Raw genomic sequence first — 7,615 nt, 5'->3', positions numbered from 1 at the left:
AAAAGAAAAAACCCCACTCGATCACCAATGAGCACATCAAGAGTGGGGGAAGAGGGCTGAGGGTGTTGTATGCAATTAGCGCCTGAGTCGGATCCCCAGCACCGAGGTGGGGTATAGGCAGGGAAAGAGCAAAGAGAAACAAAATAACTAACAAAGTGGCAGTAGTAAGTCTTTACCTATCAGCGATCACTTTAAATAGATTAAATGATCCAATCTAATGACATAAAATGAAAACCAAGATTCAACAACATAGAATCCACAAAAGACTCAAGGACGCACATAGGTTGAAAGTAAAGGGGTGGAGAAGGACATTCCATGCAGAAGTGAACAAAAGTCAACAGGAGGAGCTATACTAGCCTCAGACAAAATGGACTTCAAGTCAGAAACTGGTGCAAGACACAGAAAAGGCTATTATGTAATGACAAAGGGACCAATTTATCCAGAGGGCATGACAATTGTAAATATGTATGCTCCTGACATCAGGGTCCATAAATACATAAAGTCAACATTGACAGAATCTAAGGAGAAAATATCAAAACAGTCATGGTAGGGGTCTTCAAAACCTCACTTTCAACAATGGTGAGATCATCAAGACAGAAAATCAATAGTGAAACAGTGCACTTGACTAACACACTGGCCAAGTGAGCCCAACACACACACGAATCTCCCACTTTAGCAATAGGGTACATCTTCTTCTCAGGCACACACAGCATTCCCTAGGAGAGATCGTATGTTAGTCCAGAAATTAACAGAATGTTGTTGTTAGCCAATTGAAGAAGATTGAAATCAAGTGTCTTTTCTGATCATAATATGAAATTAGAAATAAATAAAAGGGAGAACATGAAAATTTTAAAAAAATATGAAAATTAACATACTCCTGAACAAAACATGAGTCAAAGAAGAAATCAAAAGGGAAATAAAGCCATGTACATTCCTATTATCCTAGTTATTCAGCAGTCTGGGGCAGGAGGATTGCAAGTTCAAGGTCAGCCTGTGCTTAGTGAGGCCGTATGGAAAAAATTTCATCTTACTCTAGTCAGAATGGCAGTTCATTAAGAATACAAACACAATAGTGTTGGTGAGGATGTGGGGGAAAAGGCACACTCATACCTCACTGGTGGGACTGCAGATTGGTGCAGCCCATATGGAAAGCAGTGTGGAGATTCCTTGGAAATCTGGGAATGGAACCATCATTTGACCCAGCTATCCCTCTCCTCGATCTATACCCAAAGGACTTAAAAACAGCATTCCACAGGGACACAGCCACACCAACGTTTATAGCAGCAGAATTCACAATAGCTAAACTGTGGAGCCACCTTAGATGCCCTTCAGTGGATGAATGGATAAAAAACTGTGGTATATATACACAATGGAATAGTACTCAGCACTAAAAGAGAATAAAATCATGGCATTTGCAGGTAAATGGATGGAGTTAGAGAAGATAATGCTAAGTGAAGTTAGCCAATCCCAAAAAACCAAATGCTGAATGTTTTCTCTGATATAGAGATGCTGATTCATAATTGGGATGGAGCGGGGAGCATGGAGGGAACAGATGAGCTTTAGATTGGGCAAAAAAGGAGAGAGGGGAAGGAAGGGGGCGGGGAGGTAGGAAAGATGGTGGAATGAGACGGACATCATTACCCTAAGTACACGTATGGTGTGACTCTACTTCATGAACAACCAGAGACATGAAAAATTGTGCTCTGTATGTGTAATATGAATTGAAATGCATTCTGCTGTTATATATGACAAATTAGGATAAATAAAAAAACAAAGGCCTGGGGAATGTATCTCAGGGATAGCGTACCCCCGGGTTCAATTCCCAATACAGCAAAAACAAACAAACAAACAAACAAACAAAACAAAAAAAAAAAATCACAAGACAAACAGAAATAATTCCTGAGCATACCAAAATGTGTGGGATGCAGCAAAAGAAGTTCTAAGAGGAAAGTTACCAGTGATCGTGTCTACACTAAGAAAAAGGGAATATCTCAAATAAACGACCTGGCTTTATTCTTCAAGTAACTAGAAAGACAGGAACAAGGTAAGCTATCACAGGAGAGAAAGAAAGACTAGAACAAAAATAACCAAGTCAGAGACAAGAGAAAACATCAATAAAACTGACAATTAGCTAGATTAAGAAAAAAGGATTCACATAAGAAAGATTACAAATGAAAGAGGGAACATCACAACCCATACCACAGAAAGACAGACACTCTAAAGACAGACTGCTATGAACGATTATATTCCAAAAAAACCACACAACCGAGATGAAATGAGTGAATTCCTGGAAGTGTCCAACCTCCCAAGACTGAATTATATAGAAATAGAAAATCCAAAGAGACGGATAAAGACTAAGGAGACTGAATTCCTAATCAAAGACCCTCTGACAAAGAAAAATCCAGTCCTGGATGACTTTGTTGGTGAATCTTACACACATTAAAGAAGAATTAGTTCCAATTCTTCTCAAACTCCTCCAAACAGTTGAAGAGGAGGGAATATTTCCAAACTTATTTTATGAAGTTGGCGTTACCCAACCAAAGCCAGACAAAGAGGCTACAAGAAAAGAAAATTAAAGGCCAACATCTTTGAAGAGAAAGGATGCAAAACTCTCACAATGAAATGCTGGCAAGACGAATACGGCGTGTTAAAAGGATTGCACACCTGATTAAGCAGAGTTTATCCCTGGGCTGCAGGCATGGTTCAGAACACACACACATCAGGGAAGGTGGTACACCATGAACAGAAAGAAGGATAAACAGCATATGGTCATCTCAATAGACGTAGAAAATGCACTTAACAGAATTCATCATCTTTTTAAAAAATTTATATTGACAGTGGAATGCATTGTGATTCTTATTACACATATATAGAACATAATTTTTCATATCTCTGGTTGTATACAAAGTATGTTCACACCAATTCATGTCTTCATACATGTACTTTGGATAACAATGATCATCACATTCCACCGTCATTATTTACCCCACGCCCCCTCCCTTCCCCTCCCACCCCTCTACCCTATCTGGAGTTCGTCTATTCCTCTCATGCTTGCTCCCCTATCCCGCTATGAATCAGCCTCCTTATACCAAAGAAAACATTCAGCATTTGGTTATTTGGGGGATTGACTAACTCACTTAGCATTATCTTCTCTAACTCTATCCATTTACCTGCAAATACCATGATTTCCTCTAATTGCTAGTGAGGATGAACATTTTTCATATATTTGTTGATTGATTGCATATCACCATCTGAGAAGTGTCTGAAAATTCAACATCTTTAATGGTGAAAAGTCTCTCAGCAAATTAGGTGTGGAAGGACGGTAGCCCAATTCCGCACGAGCCTTACATGACAAGCCCACAGCGGCGTATCCACACAGCAGTGAAGAGCTGGAAGCTTTTTCTCTATGATCAGAAACCAGACCAGGAGTCGTCCGTCCTGCTGACATAGGATAAGAAGTCTTAGCCAGGGCAATCATGCAACGGGAAGAAATAAAAACATGTGAATCAGAAAGAAGCCAAATCTTCTCTATTTGCTGATGACGTGATCGGCAACACTAAAGACTCCACCAAGAAAATTAATTCAGTAAAGTTGCAGAACAGAAAATCAATACACACACACACAAAAATTAGTAGTGTTTCCAAGCAGTTACAACAAACTATCTGAAAACCATCCCATTTATAATAGCATCAAAAGGAACAAAATATTTAGGAATAAATTTAACCAAGGAGGTGCAAGATTTGTATTCTGAACACTGCAAATCATTGATGTTAATGATTGAAGAAGACACAAATGAATGGAAAGATGTTCTGTGCTCATGATTGAAAGAATTAGTACAGATAAAATATCCATACTTCCCAAGTGGTAATATGGACACAAGGCGATCATTCTCCACATTCCAGTGACTTTTTTTTTTTTTCACAGAGATTAAAAATATACTAAAATTCACATGAAGCCATAAAAGATCCTGGGTGATCACTGCAGTCTTGAGCAAGAATAGAACTACAGCAGCAGAAACAATATGGTACCGGGACAAAAACAGATGTGCAGACCAATGGGACAGACTAGAGCTCAAACATGCATTTAAAAGTAAATTAAAAAATGATACATAGACCAAAAAACATCCATGCATTTACAGTCAAGCAATCTTCAACAAGGAGTCAAGAGCATGCAGTGGGGAAGGGAGAGCCTCATTCAGTAAATGGTGTTGGAAAAGTGGAGATACAGATGCAGGAGAAGGAGCCTGGACCCTTATCTCACCTTGTATGCAAAAATAAACCAAAAATGAATTAATGATTTAAACACAAGATCTGTCACTGTTAAGCTGTTGGAAGAGAACCTAGAGAGCATGTTTTATGACATTGGTCTGGGCAATCATTTCTTTGGATTTAACCCCTAAAAATTAAGGCAACAAAAGCAAAAATAGTCAAATAGAATTGCTTTAAACAACAAATGTCTACACTGCAAAAGAAACCCATCAACAGGATGAGAAGACAACCTATAGAATGGGAAATTTTTTTTTTCAAATCATAAATCTGATAAAGGGCAATATTCAAATATATAAGGAACTCAACTAATTTAATAGCAAAAAAGGGATCACAAATAGCAAAGGACCTACATAAATAGACATTTTTCCAAGAAGGCATACAGATGACCAACAGATTGATGAAAAGTGCTCAACATGAGAGAAATCCAAATGAAAACCATAGAGATATCAACTCATATGTTAAGATGGCCATGATCAAAAAGACAAAAGATACTATTTTCATCTATTTTTCTGTGTTGCTGTAAAAAAACACCTGAGTCTGGGTACTTTATAAAAAAAAGAGGTTTTACTTAACTCACAGTTCTGGAAGTTCAAGAGCATGGTGCTGGCATCTGCTTGGCTCTGGTGAGGGTCACATGGCAGATGGTATCATAATGGTGGGAATGTATATGATAAGGCAGGAAGAAAGAGATTCTGAGGGACCAGGCTTAATCTTTTTATAACAATACAATGTCTCAGGAACTAAGCCACTTCTGGGACACCCAACCCAGTCCATGAGACCAGCATTAATCCACTGATGAGTCTGGAATTACCTGGTCTACTTCCCTTCCCTTGGCGCCACCTAGGGACTTCAGCCTGTGGGGGACAAACCACATCCAGACTGTAACTCCTGCTGTTTCGTTTAGAAACTAGAATGTTTCCAGTACCTTAAAACTGTCTGTTGCATCTTGAAGCAATTGCTTTTCAGGGTAGAGGATATTGGGCTTTGAGATATTATTTTTATAAAAATCTCAATTTTTTATTACTTCCGAGTTCACAGTGTTAGTCAGACAAACATATTAAGGTTAAGACACAGCTTTCATCTATTGCGTGACTTCAGGTTGGTCTCCTTGATCGCGTGCTCATCCTCATTGACATTCTCTTTGAGTTAGTTTTTCCTTAAAAATTCTTTGTTTTTGTAAACTTCGGTGTCCACATTATTGATTGGTTCAAGGTTGAAGCACCTTAGTTTTAATTACCCACAGCTTCGGATTTTGGTTGCAACTCATAGTGCCTCGTTAAAATTCTATGATTCAGCCCTCCCTCCCTCCCTCCCTCCCTCTTTCCTTCCTTCCTTCCTTCCTTTTGCAAAAATATCTGGTGCTCAGGCACAGACTGATTAAACTAGCTATACAGGCATTAAAAGTTAATGCCTTTGTTTCATTTTTACCCACATGTCAGTAGTTACCATGGTTACTGAGAAAGGTTCAGGTGGTGCCAACTTGCAGATGTGCTAAAATGTTTTCCCAGGCTTCGTCTCCCTGTTAGTGTCACGCTCTAGCAGCTAGTTTTCTGGGGAGGAAGCATTTTTGGTATGCTAGAAAATTTGGATGAACTTATCTCTTATTTTACACCCTTAAATCAACCAACTCACTATATATAAAAAGAACTGGTATATAGGCAGTAAGATGTCTAGCAGAGATGAACTTATAAGAATGACAGTTTTTTTCCCTCTTTAATATTTATCTATTTTTCACTATTTGAAAGCTGAAGCCAGGCCACAGTCTCAAATCCTTATGATCTCAGTAGGGGTTTTAGAATCACTTTATTTATTTATTTTGGGCACTGGGGGCTTGACCCCAGGGGCTTTTGGTCCGTGAGCTACATCCCCAGTCCTTTTTATTTATTTATTTATTTTCTTTTGAGACAGGTTCTTGTTAAGTTGCTGAGGATTTCAATAAGTTGCTGAGGCTGGTCCTGAATTTGTAATCCTTCTGCCTTAGCCTCCTGAGTAACTGGGATTACAGGCAGGTATATGCCACTGTGCCTGGTTTACAATTACTTTAATTGCAAGCAAGAGAAACAGATGTTTCATGGAAACTGCAGCAGGAATAGAGTTGGAACCAAGTTTTTTTTTTGTTTTTTTTTGGACTGGGGACTGAACCTAGGGGTGCTTTATCACTGATCTACATCCCCAGTCCTCCTTATTCTTTATTTGGAGATAGTATCTTGCTAATTTTTTTTCTTTTGAGACAGGATCTAGCTAAATTGCTGAGGCTGGCCTCATACTTGAGATCCTCCTACCTCAGCCTCCTGAGTCCCTGGAGGAGTGAATGCTTCAGAAATTCGTCTTCTTTTTTGTTGTTTGCTTTGATTATTTTTAAAAACGTGGTAAACGTTACGGAATATAAAATTGACCAACTTAGCCATTTTTTTCGGAGTATAGTTCAGTGGCATTAAAGCATGTTCACATTGTTCTGCAACCATCCTTACGATTCATCTCCAGAACTTTGTCATCTTTCCAAATGGAGACTCTTGACCAACTAAAGAATAACTCTCCATTCCTTCCTTGCCCCAATTTCTGGAAATCACCGTTTTACTTTATGTGTCTGAATTTGACGACTCCAGGTCCTTCACACATGTGGAATCATACAAAATCTGTCTTTTTGTAACTATTTATTCCACTTGGAATGTTGTCTTCCAGGCTCAGCCACACTGTAAGCATGTCAAAACTTCCTTTAAGGAAGTCTTCTGCTGATGGATGTTTGGGGCCACCTTTTGGCCTTTGGGAGCAATGCTGCTCTGAGCACGGATGCACAGGTCTCCCTCTGCATCCCTGCTTTCCAGACACTCAGGCGCGTATTCAGAAGTGCACTTACAGAATCATGTAATGACTTGAGAAATCGCCCTCCACAGTGGTTGCACCATCTTGCCTTCACCTTAGCAATCTACAAAGGTCCTAACGTCTCCATATTTTCATGAACACTTGGTATTTTGGTTCTTGATCTCCCTCTCTTCTATCCTTCCTTCCTTCCATTGACAGTGGCTGAACCATCTACCATCGCGTTGTTCCAGGCAGTGGGACAGGTTGTCAAGAGATCAAGGACGACATCTGGAGCTGGGATGCGTGATACAGGGTTTATGGAAACGTGTGACGGGGACGGGCGGCGGGCTGGACAGGTGCACTCTGCTCCAGGCAGCGTTGCCTGCACCTTGGAAGATAGCAGTGCCTCCTCTCCCTCTCCACACTCTGTCCTGGATAGGCACTTCCCTTTCCTGGGCTCTCCGACTCCCCTGGGGAAAGGCGTTTACCAACCAGGCTTCAGAAGCAGGGGCGTCGCCAGCATCAGCTTTGCTGCTTGCAGGATG

Source organism: Callospermophilus lateralis, chromosome 17 (assembly GCF_048772815.1).
Source record: "Callospermophilus lateralis isolate mCalLat2 chromosome 17, mCalLat2.hap1, whole genome shotgun sequence".
Classification (NCBI taxonomy): domain Eukaryota; kingdom Metazoa; phylum Chordata; class Mammalia; order Rodentia; family Sciuridae; genus Callospermophilus; species Callospermophilus lateralis.
The sequence above is the reverse complement of the archived record's forward strand: the minus strand, read 5'-3'. Positions refer to the sequence as shown.